The 11,444-nt window shown below is 43.2% G+C and overlaps 1 pseudogene; it reads left to right on the forward strand.

Moving 5' to 3' along the window:
• The window catches only part of LOC149157616 (homeobox-leucine zipper protein HOX9-like), a 108,973-nt pseudogene extending 102,374 nt beyond the window's left edge, over positions 1 to 6,599 (forward strand).
• Positions 6,600 to 11,444: the final 4,845 nt, after the last annotated feature.

Below are 11,444 nucleotides of genomic sequence, written 5' to 3' on the forward strand. Positions count from 1 at the left end.
CTACAAGTTTAAAGGGAGGACCTAAAAATTTAAAAAATAAATAGCCACCCCTTGCTTGCACTCAAAAAGGTTTGCATGCCCCCAGGCATAAAGTACGATTTCAAGGTTACCTCTCAATTTGCAGATAAAACATTTGTTCTACCAGGAAAGGCCTACCTCTTTCAGGTTACCCAAAGATTGTTCTATTAATCTTTCAAAGAAAACATTTCTTCGGCGGTGTCTACCAAGATAGACAAAGGTGAGTGATAACGAGCGCCAAACACATAACTTTGACAAAAGAATCTTATTCTAGAATAACCCCTCTTCCAAGACAGACGGGGTACAGACTAGTCATATTCTCCCGCGGAAACCTACCCTATACCCAAAGTTTTCCTGCCGAAGCAGACCAGGACGCATGCCCCCTGGGTTCCAGTCATATCCTTCCGAATTACTCGCGCTCATCGGGAGGATGGACCGTGGGTTGAGACATTTCTTGTGTGAAGAGACCATTTAGGGATGGTATATGACTATTTGCGATGTGTGATCCGGGAAATGAAAGCTGGTCCACGAGCTTGACCACTCTTCCTTCGTGCGGAAAACACATTACTCTAAAGAGTGAGGAGACGATGGCTCCCATGCAATATATATAGTCTCGTCCAAGGAGTAGGTTATAATCCAAGGGTCCTTGAACGACCATCACGTTCATTTGAACGGTCTTCCCTTTCAATGTGATAGGCACATTGGGTAGGATCCCTAAAGGTCGACTGGTTCCTTTATCAAAGCCTGTCAGATTTCTCATTTCAGGCAAAAGCGCTGGCAAACCAAGCGCTTTCCAAGAAATGGAGGAAAGGATACTCACAGATGCCCCTTCATCAATGATGGTGCCAGCCATGACCATTCTGTATATTTGGACGATAATTCTGAATGGTATGCTTGCTGGCAAACGGGGTCTGCCTAGTTGGTTCCATTCGAAGGAGACAACTAGGTTGCTTGGTGGTGGGACCGAGTAAACGGCCGGGTATCGCTCTGATGAACTTCCCTCCTGCGATAAAGGAATGGGGGGAGTGCCCCCGTGCTCGTCGGAGTCTGTGTTGATGAAGAGAATTTGGATGGTGTCATCTTTATCCTCTTCAGTGACTGTAGCATTTGAAGATAAATCCTCTGAAGGCAAGACCGGGTCAACTGCCGCCTCGGCCTTTTGACTTTCGTTGGGTATGGATTCAACTGGTTCATCTTCAATGACCGGCGCTTCAGCTGACCACTTGAGCGGGCCAGCTGGATTTTCAACTAACGAAGGACTCGGCAAGAGTTTTTTATATCCAGGAGGAAGTCGTAATGGTGAAACCGGACGATCATCCAAAACTCTTTTCGCTTCGTCTAAGAAGGGACAACGGTGGATGGCGTGATCGCCTTCGCACAGTCTACAGGGAGATCTAGCTCTCCCTTTTTGTCCAAGGACTTCACTTTCGCTAGTTGACGGTATGCATTCAACATGGCTATCAGAGGTTGATGCCACCGGATTGTGCAAACGGGGAGACCAGTCCCTTAGTATCCGAGGGATCCAGGGACAATCTCTGTGGAAGTGGTCTCCCTTGCATATGACACATGGCAATTTAGGCCTAGTCAGTGCTGTGTGTGGATTTTTGTCAGATGACACTTGTTTGCCCCTAGTCGCTTTTGGCTCCTTCTTCTTCTTCTCTTTCTTCTTCTTTTCCTTCTTCTCCTTAGGAACTTGGTTTTTTGTTTTACCAGTTCCGTCAAGCGAAGAGGAAGGAGGAGAGGAAGAATTAGAGGAAGTAGAAGGCTGGTGGGCAACTCTGGACTGGTCTAACTGTTGATTCGACTGTTCAGGAATAGTGGTGTTCTGAACGACATTGGTTGAGAAGAGCCAGATCGGCAAGCCAATTGTCAGTCCTGGAAGTGACAATGTGGCCATATGGGGCGCACCAACATCTCCCCAAGAGGAGAAGGGACTAGGATTTCCACCAAGGGGAATTCCTTGGTTGGTGGGTTCCATTTTCTCAACCTAAAGATCAACGCAGGAAAAAAAAGGGGTGATTGTTCTGTTTAAAATAAATTTTGACGACGCTTTAGACACAACTTGCTTTTTCAATTTTAAAGAGTCGAGAAAAAGCTAAACATGACTCTAGTCTCCTTCAATGTTTTAACGAGCCCGAAGTGACAAATGCTCGGATGGACTTTTTCCATTATAGAGTCTGAAAAAGGCCAAAAGGAACTGCTCTAGAGTTCTAGGTAGAGGGTGTGCCAAACTTTTCACAAAACTGCAGAATACTTTTTAAGGTACGGGCGGTCAATCTTCCCGAATGCTGTGTTCAGTGCATTGCGATCAGTAGGGCGGCCGACATGGCTTCCTAAGGATAAAGGTTTTATGCCTATAGGGGTCTCCCAATATATACTCGACGATACGTGGGAGCACAATCCGTACTAGCGCTATCGTCCCTCAGGAGGAATCACCCAACCATCAGTGAGATCGACAGTCACCAGGTTTTACGACGCCGGAACACGTCTTTAGCCTAGACCTCTATGTTGTGCATTAAGTTACAAAGCGTTGTTAAGTTCATTCAATTTATTTTAGGTTGATCTTTCTTAGAAGTTTTCCTTTTTGGATCACCATGAGATGTATGATACAATTCCTAAATGCAGTCTAAAGATGATAAGCAAACTTTTATATCTTTTCAACAATGAAAATCCTAGCTACAAGGGGAAAAGGAAGACACAAACTTTTCTCAAAGAGCATAGAGCACACTGTAATGCACTTTTCCCTAAATCAAAGCATGCAAACTATCAAAATGCAAATGCACATATGCATGTATTTGTTTTCACTTTCTTAATATTGATGCCTAAAAAGAAAGCTGTTGTACAAATTTGAATTCGATTTCGAGTGAAAACATAAACAAGTTCCTTTTTCAAAATCAAAAAGACGATTACGACACTTTATGATTTACTTGTTTCGACACTAGAAATGCTTAAATTCAAACCAAACGACAAAAGTAAAAGCTCAATCAACTGTGAACAGCAAACAAACTCACTCCTAAGATCAAAACGACACTTACGACAGGTCTAGATCTAAGGGCGATAGTATGACTAGTTTACTTTTGTAATGGGAAACTGCAAATGATGTAACAAATACACAAAGAACAAATACAGTTTCTTTATACAACTGAGGTGGAATTGAGGCAAAGAAAAGGGGTTTCAGATAGGTACACTGACTGATAACAGGCTGCAAAAAACAGAGATGAAACTGAGCAAAAGGAAGCAGGGAACCACAGCTGCACAAGGCAAGGGCTGATCAACGCGCCCTTAGCACAGAGAAACTAAACTTCAGCACAGGTAGCCTTCATGGGACCTGCGTTGAAATGCAGAACCTCTTCACAAAGTCTGCGCTGAAGCAGAAACGAGAGTTGTTTCTGGGTTCTAGGTCACGGTTTGCAGTTAAATCTACAGTTTTTGGCCGGATCAAAGCTATAAATTAGGTACAATTAGGAGGATGATTTAAAGGAGGACTAAGATCTATCACAAAGGGCTGTTAGAGCACTTGTGGATCAGTTTGTTCAGATCATAAAAACAGGCCCAGTGAGTGGACTAGAGTGGCAGATCTCTACTTTGCATTTGAAAATGGCAAATGCATTTCGATTTGGCACTCCTGAGTTTATGAGAAGAACAACAATAGAAACACAAATAAACTAACAAGATACTTTCCCCAGCGGAGTCGCCAATTTGTTGTTGGGAAAATTATCCAATTCGGAATGCCCCTATCCCACTCTAAGGTGTGATAGTGCCTTAGCAACAAACGAGGTAAACTAATTGAGTATTCTTCTTTATGAAATGTAAATAAGGAAGAAGGATCTAACTAACCTGTGTCTTCCGCTAGTTTGTCGATCCAAATCACTCCTCTCTTCAGTAGCTCCCAGCTTCTTGCTCCTTCACCGACCCAGCTTTACCGAATTCCTGCAAGATCACAAGAGAGAGAAACTACACGAAGATACAGATATACATTCATAAAAAGCTCAAGATCAGATTAAGCTAAACATGTAAGCATAACAAAACATCATTGGTACACAACATGTAGGATAACCTCAAATAGTTTATTGATATGATAATAAAGTCCAAGAGGAGATACAACCAAGTGAGCTCCGATCCAGCATCTACCTCCCAGCAAAGGAATCCCTTCCTCTCCTCCAACAAAGCATAAATCACCCAATGTGCTAATCTCAATCTCAAACCAACAGCGATTCTCTGCAAAGTACAAAATTCCAGCCTCCTCAACCTCTGGGTGAGAGATCCATATATATATGTAAGCAGAGAGGATGAGTCAGCTTATGTTTTGACTTGTGGCTTCTCTCTGTCAGTTCTTGCTTCCACTTGGAGGTTGAGAACCTCTTACTCATCACTAGTCGAATTCATTGAGGCAAGTGTCATTGGAGAAGATTCTGGAAGCTTCCAGGGTCTTTCCACCTCGTTGATTGAGCTTGCCATTTGTCATTTCCTGCTCAGCGCACCCTGGTAGTGCTTCCACCTGCGTTGCAGTGCACCTAGACAGTATAGACTCTGCATTTCAACGCAGGAAGCTAGTGGAGCCTCTGAATTGATCCTGAATTGACTATTTCTGAGTGGTTTTTGGTGGAGAACTTCTGGGAGAAGCTATCATTGGTTGACCTTGTTCCTTTAGGAGCTGTAACAAAATCTTTAGGGACTTTGGATCCCTTGAATTATGGACATTTCATGCTTATAGCTGAGGCACAAAAATGTCTATAACACAAAGAACATGCAAGAGTTGTTTTTTCTGGGAATCCGACAACTCTGGATTGATATTCAAGGTTTTTCCCAGTTCCATTTCCATGGAAACATTGTCATGGGGCATAGCTGTAGCTAGCTCCTTGAATCCATCTGCTGTTCCAATACTTTCCTGAGTCTCACAGCTAAAGAGGGACTCTAGGATTTGTTGATTCAGATCTAAAACAGAACAAGGATCATTGATAAAGGTAGTAATTATGTAATCTTCTATTTCGTCTTTCAACTGGAGGGCCTACCCAATAGTGATAACAGGTCTTAACCCCTCATTTTCTAATTTGAACTCTTTCTTGTGTACATATTTCTTGTGGTCCACTGATTTTGCTAATGGGTTAGGTTCCATAGGAAGATATAACACTAGATTCTTAGTGTTTTGTCCATTTGAGATGATCATATGCCCAGACCGACACCCAATATAAGCGTCTGCAGTTTCCAACCACAGTCTTCCCAGAATCAAGGGATGGCCTCCAGCTGGAGATTGTGTTTGGAGTACTAGGAAGTCCACAGGATAGTGCCATGAATCTACTGAAATCGTGATATATTCTAATTTCCCTACTGGTTTTACTGTAGATCGATCTACTAGTTCTAACACCATAGGTGTGTGTTTCAAGTTATGAAGTCCTAATGCATGCATGGTTTCAGCAGTGATGACATTTATGGCAGCACCCAAATCTACCAATACATTTGGAATTTCTACCCCATTAATGTGCATGGTCAAAATTGGGTTCCCGGGATCCCCATACTTTACAGGCATGGACCTTCCCATCATGAAATCTGATAGTTTCCCCATTACGTGAATGGTGAGTAGATCTCTTGAGTTCCTTTTAGGCTTCCTAGCACAATATTCCCTAAGAGTTCGCATATATAGGTACGTCCTTCATGGCTTGAAGCAGGGGAATATTGAAAAATAAATTTTGTAACTCCCCTAACAAGTCAAACTTAGTTTGAGGGGTTGGTTTACTTACAACAAACCTTTCTGGATAGGGTGGTTCAGCTTGGTGTTTTTTAGTAGCTAACGATTGAGGAGGTGAATGATTTTTGTTAACTCGATTTGGTTCCTCTCTGACCATTTCCGGTTCCTTCTCCTCACTGTCAATTTGCTCAATGATAACTGGTGAGCGTTGAGCGCCTACGGGCCACCTAGATCGTAAATGCATCTCATAGAATTCTACAGTGGAGATGCTGTATGAAGGCAGGTTGAGGGCGTCAGCTTGCTAAGCCCCTTTATTGTTAAGATTTGGATTGGGTTGGATAGGGAGTTGAGGATGAATAGGCTGATTACTAGGGGCCACATTAGAGGGAAACTGAAGTTGCTATTGTGGCATTGACTAGGAAAACTGACCAAGAGGGGAAGGTCCCCACTAGTTCGGAGCCCACGAGGAGATTGAACTAGCTTGAGGAGCCAACTGCTGCCAAGGTGGAAACTGGTATTGGGGCCATACGAGCGGATAAGGCATAGTCTGGGGACCCATATTGAAATTGTTAAAATATTGAGATGGATCTAGAAACATACCTTGATTTCCCTTTGAAGGTTGAGGTTTCCATGGCTTTTTAGGTCCCATAAAGTATAACTACTCCATATCTTCTCCTATCCCTTGAAAACCCACTTTTAGCCCTGGAAAAGATGGGCATGAACTTGTCGCATGCTTCAGTTCGCAAATTGCACACTCCTCTATAGAGTTAAATGGACATTCCCTTTGTGGGCGTTTCTTTCTGTATGTGGGGAAAAATATGGCCATAGTTCTTTCCAATTCTAGCTGTTTCTATTTTACTTGCAGTGTGTCTATCTATTCAGACAAGGTGCTTAGGATATCAATCCTCATGCTGTCTAGCAGGTTCCCAATTTTCGCTTTTGTAACACCTCTGCCAGATACCTTCGTTGATTGAATCCCTTGTTTATTTCTTGTAACTCCTCTTGAGCATTGAATACACAACTCATAGATGGTATCAAAGTCCTCCTTTGATATATCTCCCTTTTCGACTATATTCAACAATTCCAAAGAGTCTTCTCGGAAGGTCTGGAGAAGGATAATTTTCAAAATGTATTTATCTAGGTCAGAGTGACCTGACCTCCACAATGTGTATTTAAAGCGTTCAACATAGTCTTCCGTATTTTTGTCCTCTTTCTGTATAAATTTAAAAAGCTCTTCCTTAATATTCTGTGATTTACAGTAGTCTTGGTATTTCTCCAAGAAAGCAGTTCTCATTGCTTCCCATGTGGTGATAGACCTTCCCCCAAGACCCATAAACCACCATAGGGCTATCCCTTTTAGCGTAGCAGGGAAGATTTTCAATTTCTGAGCATCCATTATGTAATCATACCCTCGACACATAATGTCAAATTCAAACAAAAACGTGTCAGGGTATTCTAAAGTAAGCCCATGGAAACTGGGTAAAGCTGTTAAAGGGATGGGATTTATTGGTGCACCAGTCCCTAAATCCCCAATTGGGAAGTCAATAGTAGAGGTTGTAGGTGCCATGAATATCCTCCAATACTCACTAGGGATTTCAGTTGGCTCCACGAGAAGGGTTTTTATCACAGGGGTTCAAGTTGCCTTAATAGTGCTTCCTCTATCCTTTGGTGATAGAAATGTTTCTACAATCTCTTCCTCCCTGTCACCATTGCTGGACACTTTAGATCTCCTCTCTGTAATTCCTTCTTCCCTACTGGGTTGGACAGTTCCCCCAGATTCTTTACTTGTAATGTCTTCTTCTTTTGTTACAAGCAATGAGATTCCTTTAGCAGGCGTGCTGTTTCTTGTCTCTCCAGCTGCTGGAAGGGTCCGTTGTATTGAACCAGCAGGGGGTGATGTGAACAGCACTGGTTGATCTATAGATTGTCCCTCCGATTTTGTTCGTGCACCTGGCCTCACGGCTGCATGGGAAGACGCCTCCGACTTAGCTTTTGCAATGATTTGTTGGATGTAGGTGTTCCTTCCAAAATCTTGTCTTCCATTTTTTAGGGCTCTCCCTCTACCCATTTTATTTGGCTCTCTCTTCATACAAGTTGGTGTGGTGGCAGAAATCAAACCATAATGCTCAAGACTTGGATTAGGGTGTCAAAATACCATTCCCTCCCTAGGACAAGAGATCACATTGAAGAGAGGGCAGTTGACGAAAGAAAAAAAAGAAAAGAAAAGAACAAAGGAACCTAGGGTTCAGGACCTAGAGCAGGGCATCAAAAGACTCCTCCCTCCTTGGAACAAGACCCCCAATCAAGAAATAACAAACACATGAGAAAACCTTAACACTTCAAGACCTGAAGTAGGGCATCAGAGGAACCCTCCCTCCGTAGGGCGAGAGATTAGGTTTCTCGAAATCAAAACAAAAATGCTAGGGAAAAATCTAAGCTCAGAGCCTAGAGCAGGGTGTCAAAGGACTCCTCCCTCCCCAGGGCAAGAGATTGGCCCTACTAAAACAAAAAACAATAAAAGCTCAAACTAAATGAAATACTTGCACTCAGGACCTGGAGTAGAGTGAGAAAGCTTGTTCTCTCCCCAGGATGAGAGATTGATCCTCTGGTTAACACAGATCGTGTCTTGCACCTCATTAGCCTCCCCAAAAATGGCGCCAAAATGTTGGTGTCCAGGTATGAACAAATTATCCACTCCTTTTCCTACATTAATGTATCAATCCGAGTGCGTATTCTTTTCAAGGCAACATGCAAGGTATATGCAGGGGCAAGGTTACGATCTGCCCTCAACCAAGGGTTTGTGATTGATAATCAAAAAATTGTTGAAACAAAAGTAAAGCTCAACTGCAGAATGTAAAAAGGTATTCACAGTGATCTAAGAGATCTGTAACATCGACAAGAAATAAACACAACAATAGAAAATACACACAACACAAGGAAACACGCAACACCTAATCAGAAGAGCGAGCCCAGCTCTCTGATCAGGGATGCGTTACTCACAGCGAGCGATAGATCCGCAAAAGGGTTTATATCTTATTAATCTAAATAATGTTGTTACAATCCCATATAGGGTCTCCCCTTGATACAGGAATGACCCGTATTTTATATAATACAAAGGAGAATAATTCTCCCTAAAACCTAGCAATTATATGCCCAAAGATATACATCAGTTGTATCATAGCACTAGCGCTGAGAGAGCAAGAATAGGAATGGTCAAAAATGGGTTGAGAGTAGCTACAATTAGTTATGCTACTTCATCTTGGAAGATCAATTACTGTGAATCATGGAACTGCTGCAATACGTTGCGCGGTCAACACCTGTGCTCCATAATCTGTGGTCATCACAGGTTTTAGTGGTTTGTGTAGGTAGAAACCTTCATGACTCTACTTCATTAATTAAATATCCCAAGAGACGATAAAGGGGAACTACCTCATAATGTTACATAGTAAATATATGCAAAAGAATGCAAAAAGGATGAGAAGAGGAGTGGAAATGTAGGGAAAAGATAGGCCAATTTGGTGCCCAACAAGTGGCTGGCAAGAAATGCGCATTTTATGAGGGGGAGATAGATCCTTCAATGTTGTCTCAATGAAGGCAGAGTCTGGGTCGAAGTTGCCCAAACTCGTTGTTGGCTTGTTGGGGCCTGACCCATGTTCGGAGATCATTTATCCAAACAAATCTTGGTACTACTGGCCCTTTCGACAATAGTCTCGGGAGCGCGGACTGAGGTCTCAACCGAAGTAGTATGGAAGGGTGCTAGAACTAGGTTTCCGCACCTTGGAGATGTCTAATGGTTTTCAAGTGGTCTGCAGTTGCGCATGTTGCTACTACACTTTCCTGTACCTCGCAGCCTGTGATGACACCTTTGCGCACCCCTATTCGGGGGCCGAACAATGTTATTACCCAAGTCCTTACTAGTAACCCGATATTAGTTCATTAACTTAGCTTACTGTCATGTGAAAAGTATACTTAGCAATACAAATCATTCATACAAGTGCGCACGGTAAATAAATAATACATTAGCAACTGATATCAAACATGTAATAATTCAAGAACGTATACAAAAAGTTCAGATAAAACTTCTCTTTATTATTCTCTTCCTTCAGTTACAAACTCTATCTTTCCCTGCGCACTCAGCTGCAGGGGTTTGTGCACTCAACTGCAGACAGCTAGGCCTCTGTGCACTCAACTGTAGAGCCTTTTCCTACTCTATGACCCAAGATACACTTAGACACTTGCTCTGTACTTCTATCTGTACTTCACTCTAACTTCTTGACTCCCTTTTACACTTAGAGCTTCGCTCTATTTATATAATCCCATGGTCCACGGACCATGGGCAGGCCGACATTACATTCAACACTTAGGGTAGATAGCCCTATGACTCTAACATACATTTCGCGCTCACAATTCGTGGAGCTTTACAATAATATCACTCAAAACATGGGCTTTGAGCCCCAAAACATGCTGTGGGGGGATTCCATGCCCAATAGGTCCCCAACGCAAACATCGTAACTTGCCCTCTAGTCACTCTGTCGGCGCGACAATCTTGGTGCAGAGTCCCTCCAATTGCTCGAACGGTACTAATTTTGGTAGCGCACTGAGCTACTACTTGTTGAACCTGCTGCATCCATTCTTCTGAGACCTTTATTTCCGGTGTGCTGCCCTGTATCTGTGCATGAATCCCCTGAATGTGCGCGAGCTTCCCTTCAATATTCACTGTGATTGTGAAGACCTCATCAATCCATGGCAGAATGCGTGCTTTGAGAACTGCTTCCTTATGGTGTGCCGCATCCACCTTCTCCTTTAATGCCCTGTCTTACTGCATCCTCGAAAGACATTGAGTGAGGACTATTGTTTGCACAGTTCCTCTAATACTGTTGTACTGTTACTGGAGTTCATGCGCCTCTGTCTCTAGCCACTGGATGTTGGGGTCGTCCTACAAAGTCACGAGGACCACAAGTGCTTGTTCTGACATGTTGGTACAGTTGTGCACTGCACCTCCAATTTATTCCAACCTTGCTGCAATAGCGCCGATGCACTATTCTCTGATTTCTGGGGGATTGGAAGGCTACACCTTCAACCATAGCTCGGCGATCTGAAGATTCAGCTCCAGCTGAACCTTTTTTGTCTCTTCTTTGGCCTCATGGACTCCAGTTTCCAAACCGTGGATCTGCACTTCTACTGATAAATCTGTTAGGATGGCCAGCTCCGGGACATGGCGGCAAGCGTCATCTACCGTGTGCACCAAATTTTGATTCTATGACACCAACTTGTCGCACTACAAGTTGAGATGTTCTATGTTTATTTTCTGCTCGCCAAGAGCCTGGATCACATGGCTCTCCCTCACTTGCAGCTCTGTCGTTATCCCATCCTATAACTGATATAACGTTTCACAGGGAAGGCCAGCCAGGTTAAGGCCAAGGTCTTTCATCATGCTAAGTGACAACCCATGCATGGCACTGGACAACGCTAGAGCTCCCTCTAGCAACACTATTGTGTTTTCCATCCTTGTGCGCAACATCTACTCTGCTACTGAAGTTCTTGCTGTGATGTGTGTTGACAGGGTACCTTCCTGAGGGGGTCGCACCTGTAACTCCTGTAGCTATGCTCTGAGGGCCCCCAACACAATATGATGCTCCTGCATGAACTCCTGAAGTGCTTCAATTTTGACATCGTGAACCGTCTCACCGATGTCATGGAGATCACCTTTAGTTAATGTGATCGGGTCAATGGCCAACTT

This window comes from Pinus tabuliformis, chromosome 5_2, assembly GCF_031772625.1.
Source record: "Pinus tabuliformis cultivar Carrire ecotype Pingquan chromosome 5_2, CPIR1, whole genome shotgun sequence".
NCBI classification, from domain to species: domain Eukaryota; kingdom Viridiplantae; phylum Streptophyta; class Pinopsida; order Pinales; family Pinaceae; genus Pinus; species Pinus tabuliformis.